Source organism: Rhineura floridana, chromosome 17 (assembly GCF_030035675.1).
Source record: "Rhineura floridana isolate rRhiFlo1 chromosome 17, rRhiFlo1.hap2, whole genome shotgun sequence".
In the NCBI taxonomy this organism is placed as follows: Eukaryota; Metazoa; Chordata; class Lepidosauria; order Squamata; family Rhineuridae; genus Rhineura; species Rhineura floridana.
In genome coordinates, this window is record NC_084496.1 from 25,133,695 (window position 1) to 25,146,063 (window position 12,369).

The window sequence follows — 12,369 nt, forward strand, 5'->3', positions numbered from 1 at the left end:
TCTGGGGAGACTCGCGGAGTTGGGAGTTGGAGGCACTGCCTAGCAGTGGTTCTGCTCCTACTTGGCGGATTGTCGCCAGAAGGTAGTACTTGGGGAACATTGCTCGACACCTTGGACTCTCCATTGTGGAGTCCCTCAGGGGTCGGTTTTGTCCCCCATGCTTTTTAACATCTACATGCAGCCTCTGGGTGCCGTCATCAGGAGTTTTGGAGTGCGTTGCCACCAGTACGCTGATGACACGCAGCTCTATTTCTCCTTTTCATCTTCTACAGGTGAGTCAGTGGATGTGCTGAATCATTGCCTGACCGCGATAATGGACTGGATGAGAGCTAATAAACTGAGACTCAATCCAGACAAGACTGAGACACTGTTGGTGAATGCCTTCCCTGCCCAGATGGTGGATGTTTACCCTGTTTTAGATGGGGTTACACTCCCCTTGAAGGAACAGGTTCGTAGTCTTGGGGTTCTTTTTGATCCTTCCTTGTCTCTTGAGGCGCAAGTGGCCTCGGTGGCAAGGAATGCGTTCTGCCACCTTCGGTTGGTAGCCCAGCTACGCCCCTATCTGGACAGGGATGACCTCGCCTCAGTTGTTCATGCTCTGGTAACTTCTAGGTTGGATTACTGTAATGCGCTCTACGTAGGGCTGCCCTTGAAGACAGTTCGGAAGTTTCAGCTAGTGCAAAACGCAGCAGCCAGACTGCTGACGAGGACCAGCCGGTCAGCGCATATAACACCTGTTCTGGCCCGTTTGCACTGGCTACCCATTTGTTTCCGAGCCAGATTGAAGGTGCTGGTTTTGACCTATAAAGCCTTACACGGCGTGGGACCGCAGTATCATGTGGAACGCCTCTCCCGCTATGAACCGACCCGGTCACTTCGCTCAACATCTAAGGCCCTCCTCTGGGTACCAACCCATCAGGAAGCCCGGAGGACAGTTACTCGATCTAGGGCCTTTTCTGTAGTGGCCCCCGAACTGTGGAACAGCCTCCCTGAAGAAGTACGCCTGACGCCGACGCTTCTATCTTTTCGGCGCCAGGTTAAGACCTGGCTATGCTCCCAGGCATTTTAAGCATTTAATGTTATAATTTTAAATCTTTTTTGTTTGCTGTTTATGTTTACTGTTGGTAGGTTGATTTTATTGTTATATTCTGTATTTTAATCTTTTGTACACCGCCCAGAGAGCCACTCGCTATGGGCGGTTTAAAAATTAAACAAATAAAATAAATAAATAAATAAATAAAAGGGGTGTGGCCGCCTGGCGAGAATCCTGAGAGCCTGATAGAGAGACCTAGAGGGCTGCATTCGGCCCCCAGGCTTGAGGTTCCCTATCCCTGCTTTAGGGAACAGCAGTCTGTCTCCACCAAAGTAGAGTGGACACTGAGACATTTCCCCCCCCCTGAAAATTGGGGATTTACATAAAAATTGCAGATGCTAAGTTATCTGTGAAGATCCTCCATGGCACAGAGTGGTAAGCGGTGGTAACGCAGCCGAAGCTCTGCTCACGGCCGGAGTTCGATTCCAACGGAAGGAGGTAAAAGGGGTTGAGGTCCACTCAGCCTTCCATCCATCCGTGGTCGGTAAAATATGCTGGGGGGTAAAAAAAGGCCGGGGAAGGAACTGGCAATCCCACCCCATATATACGGTCTGCCTAGCAATCGTCGCAAGACGTCACCCTAAGAGTCGGAAACGAGTCGCACTACAAGTGCGGGGACACCTTTACCTTTTAAGTTATCTCTAGAAATGCAGATTTCAAAATACGACAACTTATAGAGAAACACATCTCTCCACAGTGGGGAAGATTATGACCAGGTGACGTTTGTGCCTGCTCAGTCTGCTGGGTGGGTGGCTAACTGGTGATGGAAAATGTCAAGCTCCCTGCTCAACCTTGTTAGGATTCTTTCTCTCTTTAAACTGGGCATGGACCAGACAGCTCATCCGAGGGAGGACTCCTTCAAACAGAGCGGTGGCTTCCAACTTTATTTGCTATGGTGAGTCCATCTATTTATTGTCACATGCAGTTTGGATCTCAGGTCTTCTGCGGCCGTCAGTTTCATGCCTTTTAACTGCCAGTTTGCCTATTTCATAACTGTTACTTGAGGCAGCCAAGCAACAATTTATTTATTTATCATTTGATTTATATCCCACCCTTCCTCCCAGTAGGAGCCCGGGGTAGCAAACAAGAGCACTAAAAACACTTTAAAACATCATAAAAACAGACATTAAAATACATTAAAACTAAACAACTTTAAAAACATGTTTTTAAAAAGCTTTGAAGACATTAAAAGAAGGTTCAAAAACATTGTCTGGGGGGGGAAAGGTTTAAAAGAATATTAAAAAGCAATTCCAACACAGAAGCAGACTTAAGTACTGAAGAGCACTTTAGAAGTGTTAAATGTAAGATTCAAGCTTTTCTGACATTCGGTTACAGCATAACAACATGCCAGCAAATCAAAATGTTTTAAGATGCCTTCATCATACCAGCTGAGGATTAAAAGCAATAATTATTTTGAGTTTGTTGATAAAGCCTACAACCAACCAGCACAGGCTCTGCAGTCCGCTTGTGTAGCGTCATGACTCATATGTTGGGAAATAGAGGACTGTCCTCTGTAAAGTAGGGCACATAGGCACTTGATCCCAGAGAAAGCTACATTTGCATGGCAAGGAGTGACATCTAGTGTCTGTAAAGTGAGTTTTCAAACAGCACATAGGTATACCTATCCGGAAGATTACTTTCTCTCATCTTCTGTTTTTGTTCTCCCTCTCTTCTCCAGGAGGATTACAAACAAGAGAAAAAGCAGCACGCTTTCAAACCACAAAACTCACATCAGTTTTCATAAAATGCACAACATCCCCCAAAGCAGTAGCTATACAGGCAGTCAGTTATCATCACCCCTGCAAAATATCAAAGACGCACTTCCTTCGCCTGGCCTTTGACACCTGAAATGCATATTTTTAGGATGCACCCTAATTTTTGTAGCGTTGTTTTTCATTGTTTTTAATCATGTATTTTAGACTTTTGTAACCCGCCCTGGGACCTCAGGGTGAAGGGCGGGTAATAAATTAAAATAATAATAATAACAATAATAATAATAATAAATAATAATAATAATAAATAACAATAATAATAATAATAAATAATAATAATAACAATAATAATAAATAATAATAATAATAAATAATAATAATAAAAATAATAATAATAACAATAATAATAATAACAATAATAAATAATAATAATAATAATAATAAATAATAATAATAATAATAATAATAATAATAATAATAATAATAATAATAATAATAATAATAATAATATCCTGCCCCATTTCCAAAACTTATAAACAAGATAGATATGAATTATTGATATTTATATTGTGCAAAAAATAATATTTAACCTTTAAGTCTCACTGATTAATTCTAAAAACAGCAATACTTCCTACGTCCTTTTCTTTCTTTAAACAGCAGCCATAATTAGGAATGTTTGAGTGAGAGGAAATCACATTTAGAAAAATCCTGCAAGCAAATTCAGGCTAGGGAAGATCTCCTTAAGAATGTTGTCTCTTCAAATTAAATTCAGTTCCCTTTCCTAGCGGTGCTGCAAATTAAAGAAATAGGCTGACCATCAATGTTAGTCATACATAGAGTAGACCCACTGAAATAAACAGGCTTCAGTTAAGTCTGCTTATTTCAGTGAGTCTGCTCTAGTTTAACTTGGTTCAATTACATCAGCCACCGTATCTCCTTTAGACAGTGCTTTAGATCGCTCAGGGAATTTCAGTTGCATAGCTTTAGTAATCTATAAAGCAGACTTGTAGTTTTATTTATTTATAGTATTTATAAACCACTTTTTTTAAGTCTAAGCAGCGGACAATATAAAAACCAGTAAACAATATAATTAAAACAAAAATACAACATAAAACCAGTAAAAACAGTAGCATAAAAGCATATAAAAACAATGTAATTCAAGGAATTCATAGAATCATAGAACATTAGAGTTGGAAGGGACCTGTAAGGCCATCAAGTCCAACCCCCGGCTCAGCACAGGAATCCAAGTTAAAGCATACTGACAGGTGGCTGTCCAGATACCTCTTGAATACCTCCATTGTTGGAGAGAGCATCACCTCCCTAGGTCATTGGTTCCCTTGTCTTACCGCTCTAACAGTGAGGATGTTTTTCCTGATGTTCAGTCAAAATCTGGCTTCGTGTAACTTGAGCCCATTTTTCCGTGTTCAGGCAAATCAAGACAGGATCCGATCTTATGGATTAGGGAAAGCCTGGGCAAAAGATATGACTTTACAAGATGTCTAAAGCAACTGGTGGTTGCCGCTTCACATACAGCTGAGGGAAGGGTGTTCCATAGTACAGAGGCAATAGTATAAAATGCCTGATTTTGGGTTACCACCCTATGACATTCTGTAGGATGTGGTACCACAAGTAGGATTTCCCCAGACAATCTAAGTGGCCTTACAGGTTTATTTAGGGGCAGATTATCTGCAGGCGGGCAGATAACCTGGTCCTCCTGAGTTGTTCAGGAAGGCAAATATCATCTGCACATTAGAGATTGGGCAATGGGTGGGGGCGAGAGGGTCAGAGCTGAGAATTTAGCAGCTTGGCTAACTGCCCATTGAAAAGAAATTAAATTTCCTGATTCACACCTCAGTCTCTCCACCACACTAGCTAATAAAGCTAACTTTGCAAATTAGACTTTCTTATTTCCCAAAGTAGGCTTTAAAAATATATATATTTTAAAACAAATAGTTTTGTCTTGTCATTATCTTATGTTTATTTCCTTGTTTTAAACTGTATTTCTGTACTGTGGGAATTTATTTTTATGCACACTTTTTGTATGGCGCCCTGGAATCTACTGATGAAAGGCGGATAAGAAACATTCTAAATACATAAAAAAAGGAACAATAAATGAAACATAAAGCTGAAAATGAGGGCGGGAAAAAGGTGCACGGTGCCGATAGAAGCATTTCTGGACTCAAAGACCAGCTTTAAGTTACATTTCTTATGTTAATCAGAAAAGCAATACCCTCCGTAATAACTATGTGGAACCTATACACAATTTAAATACTGTGTTTACAGTAAATGTATTTAGTTATCCGTTATTTTTTCTTCCTTTGTCCATAAAAGTTGTGATATGCAATCTTTCCCTTTTGCGATTCCTCCTTGTTTACAAAAATTCAGAAAACTAATTCATCCGCACTATATGGGATATTACCATATTGGGCCAAATATAAGCCGGCCCTGAATTTAGGACAGCCCCCTAAAATGAGATCTCTTCGCACCTTCTCTACTTATAAGAGTGCAATTATAAGCCATAGTTAGGTTTTATTCAAGCAAGATTTTTTTTGGGGGGAGAGGGGAATGCAGCCTGTATTCCAACCAGTACCACACATGCTATGTAATAATTGCTTATATAGAAAACGGTTATATTTTAAAAGCCTAATACTTAAAAAAAAAAAACACTCTACCATGCACAGCTTACCTTTGGGAAAGCGTGCATCAGGGCATAACCAAAATGCTGGAGTCAAAGTCTCAAAAGCCCCAGAACCCCAAGTGTCGCAAGCCATTCATTCACCAGCCTCGAGTCAGCGGGAGCAGAAACGAAACCGAGGCCTGCCCTGGCGCATCTGTGCCACTGGCCTGAACTAAGCGAGGGGGCTCAAGATGTCAGATGTGACCAGGGATCCGTTAGCCTGAGCCTCAGTCCTGCAGTCCACCTAGAGGGAACAAGGGCCGCTGTCTCATGCCCCAAGGCTCTTGGCAACTGTTGCTTCCCCTCAGACAAGCCTTTTCATCCCTCCCGGGCAGGCCTAGACGGTGCCAGCTCTCGCTTGGCAGAAGAAGCTTCAACGTCATGGCCCGAGAAGAGTAAATAATGAGGCAGCCTGACAGGGCTGAAGCTCTAGAAGAAAAATCTCCCTCCCCCCCCCCCCAGGCTGACAGACTCTCTCGCTTGTGGTATGGATGTCTGCCTGCCAGGGAGTTAGGGCAGTGCTTGGAATGAACTGGACCGGTTTAACAAAGTTCACTGGAGCTATGCACGCACCACACATTTATTCCACTTTAAACAGTCATGGCTTCCCCCATAGAATCCTGGGAAGGGTCGTTTGGGAAGGGTCGCTGAGAGATGTTAAGAGATTCCTATTCTCCTCACAGAGCTACAATTCCCAGAGTGGTTTAATAGCAAGTCCCTCTTCCCAGAGAACTCTCTCTGCTCCTGTACCTGTTTAGTTGTTCAGTGGTTCTAATAGGGCCAGAGGGCTTCTGGGATTGGAAGCGGGCAGCTGATGGGGTCCAAGCCTTGGGTACTGTTCCACAATGCCAACATCCACCCTTGGCCCTGACGCTATCCTGTTCATCTTAGAGTAGAGTGGAGGAACCTCCAGCCATTGCTGGACTCCAGCTCCCATCAGCCCCAGCCAGCATGGCCAGTGGTAAGAGAGGGTGGGAGTTGGAGTCCAGCCATGGGTTCAACCAGTCCCCACCTTAGAGAAAGGGTGAGATAAAATTTAATTAAGGCTGGGAACGGCTGAGCTGCAACGAAAAGGTATCCAACATGGCGTCCTCCAAATGTTGGCTTCCAACTCCCATCAGCCCAGCTAGCATAGCTGATGGCCAGTGATGATCGGAGCTGTAGCCACAGTTCAGTGATAGGGCACCTGCTTTGCATACAGATCCTTTGTTTAATCCCCAAGTACACCACTTTTCTGACATCCTGGAGATCCACTGCCAACCAAAGCTGACAATAGTGAGCGAGATGGACCAGTGGTTTGATGCGGTGTGATTGTGTGCCACAACATGTGGAAGGCACCATGTTGGCAACCCCTGCGCTATTTTATCACAATCTCTTTGCAATAGGATGGGCAGCGCCATCAGTTTCCCGTTCAAACTGGGAAGGAAACAAGCAAAGATTGGACGAGCGATACCGAATGACGTTGGCTGAGCTGACTAGGCCCGTTGCCGTGTTTTTTTCTCCCGTCAGAAGAGCTATTGTGCTTGCCTGTGATAAGGGCCATCTCCAAGGAATCGCCACCATCCATAGTAACAAGGATGGTGTGAAGTTGCCAGCACAGATACTAAGTACCCCACATAGCCATTGAACAGTTGCCTGTCCTTCAGTGACCCCCGCAATTCACACTATTTGACCACGCAGATGGCCAAATAAACCAACGGTGACCTTTAACTGCTGCATCCGCCGCCGCCAACCTGCTGAAGCTGACTTGCTTGAGTTCTCTAGCACATGGGCGGAAAACATTTTTAAGCCTGAGGACCGCATTCCCATCTGGAAAACCTTCCAGGGGCCAGGGCAGGGGAGGAACAATGAATATACATGTTACCATTTTCAAGTAAGGACAGCTTATATATACCCTCCTCGATCCAGATGAGCAAGAAGGATTATCAGAGTTCAAGGATGCATTTTAGGTAAAAACACTTAGGGGCTTAAACAGGGCCAGTGAGGGGTACGGCATGAGAAGAGTCCCAAGGGACAGACAGAAATGCCGGAAGGGACACATCTGGCCTCCCAGGTCTGAGGTCCCCACTGCTCTGAGTAAAGAAAAATAGATCAAGCTGCCTAACCCTCCTGCTAATTACACAACCCCACTTCTGGACAATATCTAGACTAGAAGGGACAGCAGCCTCCATAAACTGGGGAGATACCGTATCAGGTGATTTAGCACCCCACTGGGTGGTTTCCACACTAGCCCTTTCTCAGGAATGCCCATCCTTTGCTCACTTACGTTTTAAATAGGGAGTCCAGAAGTCCTTGCTGCAAAATCTTTGTTTTTCTTCCTATCTTTTCCCAGACCTGATTGGTGCAGGTTTTGTTCAGTTCAGTGTTATTTTATTTGTTTTGCAGTGAAATGCAGTTGCAGTACTAGATTGTTCAGTGCAGGCTTGCAAAACACGACTTACGCTTTTGCAGGGCTACTGTGCCTATTAATTAAAAGCTTCCTCCTTGCTCAGAAGCAGGTCCATGTGGTGTCCTCCCCACGCCTCCCACAGCACATTTGAACCACCTCTAGGAAGGTAGTGTTCAGGTAAGCTCTCCTAGGCAGCAACAAGCCTCAAACATACAGTATTGAAGTTTTCACTAAACAGCTTCAGGAAAGAGCTGGTAAAATGAGGTCAAGCCCAGCAAGGGACACAACATCAGCCTCTCGAGAGAAAAAAATCATGTAACAACATTTTTTGCAATAAGGTTGGCAAAGCCCTTTGCAATGAGCCAGCTGCACTTAGGAAGCGTTCTTCTACTGGGAGAGAAATATTCTAGCGGTGGATCTGAGAACTCTGCTTGGATCACATTAGAAAGCAACGTACAATTCAGCAGGATCTGCTGCCTAGTACAAAGACACCTAAGCCGTATGAACCACCTGGTCAAGCTATTTTTGGAACTGCCTGTCTCAGGGCATCAATAGCTCTTCAGAAAGCTCTTTGTGATCCTTGCCAGTCTGGTATAAGGATTCAAGTTATGACTTTTGACCCAGAAATCCAGGATTGTATGCAGCTAAGTCCTAATCAGAGTAGATCCATTAAAGGGAATGAACCGTCATGTCTACTCTCAATAGGACTAGTATTGAATACCACCACCAGATTCAAAGCCTCATTCAGTCACAAACAGCTCTCTGACTGATTTTGGGTCAGTCATATCCTCTCACCTAATCACCCTAGCAAGGTTGGGGGATCAAAGGGGATGGGAATGTGTGCCCTGAAAGAGCTCCTTAGGGTAAGGACTGCACAAATTAAATTGTTAGAACAGGGATGAAGAATCTGTAGCCCTGTAGATGTTGTAGGTCTACAACTCCCGCATTGAGCAGGGGACTGGACATGATGGCCTTACAGGCCCCTTCCAACTCTATTCTATGATTCTATATATTTAAAGGACTATTAATACAACTTTAATGGTCATGGCTTCCTTCCAAAGAATCCTGGGAACTTTAGTTTGTTAAGGGGGCTGCTAAGAGTTGTTGAAAAAATGGAAATGGGCTGCCTTCAAGTTGATCCCGACTTATGGCGACCCTATGCATAGGGTTTTCATGGTAAGTGGTATTCAGAAAGGGTTTACCATTGCCTCCCTCTGAGGCTGAGAGACAGTGACTGGCCCAAGGTCACCCAGCGATCTTTATGGCTGTGTGGGGTTCAAACCCTGGTCTCCCAGATCGTAGTCCAGCACCTTAACCGCACCAGTTGTTTAATGTAAATGTACAGTCTTCAAGTCGATTCTGACTTATGGCGACCCTATGAAAAGGGTTTTCATGAGGCTGAGATGCAGTGACTGGCCCAAGGTCACCCAGTGAGCTTCATGGCTGTGTGGGGATTCAAACCCTGGTCTCCCAGGTCATAGTCCAACACCTTAACCACTACACCACGCTGGCTCTCACACCAGTTGTTAGGAGACCCCTATTCCCATCACAGAGCTACAGTTCCCAGGGAAGGAGGATTGATTGTTAAACCACTCTGGGGCTGTAGGTCTGTAAGAGGAACAGGGGTCTCCTAATAACTTTCAACAACCCCCTGAACAAAGTTCCCAGCATTCTTTGGAAGGAAGCCACAACTTTTTAAAGTGTGATGATACTGCTTGAAACTAGTGCCAATGCGGCCTAGGACTGAGCAGCCTCAGCCTCAAATCCCCACAGTTCTGACCCTCTCCTCTCAACCTCATCTTCCTCACAGGGTCGGTGCAAGGATAATATGGGGCCAGGGAAAATGAGAAGAACTTGCAAACCGCTTTGAGCTCCTCAGAGGAAAGGCTGGACATTGAGACATTAGGAATAAAATAATAATAAACGTAAACCCTGGTGGGCCAGAGTCTGGGCGGGAATGAGAAGCAAGAGTCGAAACCTCCGTTTGGCTACGAAGCAAAGCAGCCTATTTCGATGCAAAACAGATTGGATGTCACAACAGTTAAATCCCCCCCGAGTCACTCACCTGGGCCGAAACTGATGAGGTGCCGCTCAGACTGCAACCGCTTCCTGGCGACATGCTTAACCCCCCCTAGCCTCGTGGACTCCCTTGCTCTCCCCAAAACCCTGGGGAAAGTCAAGCTCCCAGAGGTCTCTGTCGACAGCGAGGCAATGCTTTCCGAACCTATGGCGCCATGTTGCGGCAAGGCACCTGTCGGCTGCGGTGGCTCCATGTATATTTGATGATTGCTATTCTCCTCATCAGCTGCTCTCAGGAATGGAAGCGGCTGCTCTTCTCTACAGGGGGCAGAGGTTATTCGCAAGATAGCAGCAGCTCAGGGAGATGAGAGGGGCATGCGTGTACGTACACAGAAGTTTCCCCAGAATTCTGCAAGAGAATAGTATTGTTCTGCACAAAAACCAGAGATACAAAGCCCACAGGGTGACCTTGAGCCGGCCAGCCACTACTTCTCAGCCTAGCCCACCTTAGGAGGATAAAAAAAGGGGAGGAGAAAATAATATACACCATCTTGAGTTCCACAGAGGAAAGACACAGAAAATGACAAGTATTAAACAGAAAAATAAAGCTGAGTGTGTTAAACATCAGTCTTGATGAGTCCCCACTTACCACTGAAAAGATTGGATTTAAGAGTTGTGTAAGAACAAGCACAGAATCAGACAGTTGCAAGGGACTTTGAGGCCGTCTAGTCCAAGCGCCTGCTCAGCGCAAGAATCTTGCCGCTACAGCAGCCTCTGCTAACCTGGTGCCAGCTGGTGTTGATAGGAGGTGCCATCCATCGTCATCTGGAGGGCACCAGGCTGGCAAAGACTTCATACCTCACCTAACAGATGACCATCCGGCCCTTAATCAGGTATTTGAGCAACATCAGCAAAGCACAGTCCACCTCCCAAAGCAGATTGTTCCACTGCTGAACTCTTTTACTGCTAGGACTAACGTTTTGTCAAAATCCGTTTCCTTGCAGTTGCTACTCATTGGTTTTGGTCTTGCCTTCTGGAACAGCACAGAACATATCTGTTCCATTGGCTGTATGACCAACAGCCCTTCAGCAATTTGAAGACAAAGAGCTATTGTGTCTCCCTGAAATCTTCTCTTCTCTAGGCTAAACATGCCCAACTTTCCCCATAGGACTTGATTGCCCTCCTCTTGCTATGCTCATTTGTCAATCAAGGGCTCTCTCAGAGAACCTCCACAAACGCTCATCTGAGAATGCCTCTGTTTTAGGAACCAAACCCACAAACTCATACAGAGACACAGCACACCAACCTCCTTTGAAAGGCAAGTATTTTCCCTGCACCTTCATGGTTGTGAGTGAATAACCCGATCTCACCTGGTGCAGACACACAGAATTTGTGAAGGTTAAGGGGAAACATAGCCACGGTCTTCAACTATCTGAACAGTTGTCGCACAAAAGATGGAGGTTTGGTCTCTGCTACTCCAGAGGGCAGGGAAGCAGATTCAGCTACATCTTAAGAGAAACTTCCTAACTGGAAAGAGTTGTTCAACAGTAGAACAGAGTGCTCTGGGAGAGGATGAGATCTCACTTGCAGGAGGAGTTTAAGCAGAGGATAAACACTGACGTCAGGGATGTTTAGTTGCAAGCTTCCTGCACTGAGCACAGGGCTAGATTAGATTACCTTCAAGGTCCCTTCCAATTCTAAATTTCTGTGATTACATCCAACCTGACCAATGGAAAAAGGCAAGGTTAGAGCAGCAACTGGTACAGATATAGCAGGCGCCTCCTTTGTGAGAGGGTGTGTGGTCCTCACAGGGGTGAGTATTAATAAAAGTTAGCGGAGGGTGGCTAACAGATGAGCAGTCTCTTGGCAGCATATTTAAGAGCTCAGGAAATTACTGGAATCACTGGAGAATGCTGTCCTTTGCTGAACAAACAGGCCGGGGGGGGGAGAGAAGGGATGGAGTTTAAGGCCATTAGGAATGACTTGGATTACAGAGTGGGGAAGTTACACCGAGGGTTGCCAACTTTTTGAACTGATACTGCTCTAACACCTTTGACAGTAAGTGACGTTATTAAAGCAAAAACAGCAAAGGGGAACAGGCAAAGTTTCACTTGCTCAACTGTCCACACTTGTAGTTGTTAAAAAAGGCTGGGGGGGGAGTGGATGCCATAACCCGTTTATGAACCCCCACCCTATGAGCGGAAATGTAAAAAGACAACTTTTCACCGGGAAGGGAGCGCAGAACACATTTCCGTGCCCTCCCTCAGCGAAATCCTTTGAGATGGAGGAAGAGAGGACACACTTTCATTTTGCTTGCTTGTGTTAGACAAATATAGGTCTCTGAGCTTTCAGATCCAACTTGCTCTCTGAATGCAACCCGCTCTCTGCCGTGTGAGCGCAGCCAGGCACAAGGGCAGCCTGTCACCATCTCCGGTACGCACTGGCATGTACTGAGCAGGAACAGCCAGAATCAGAGTTC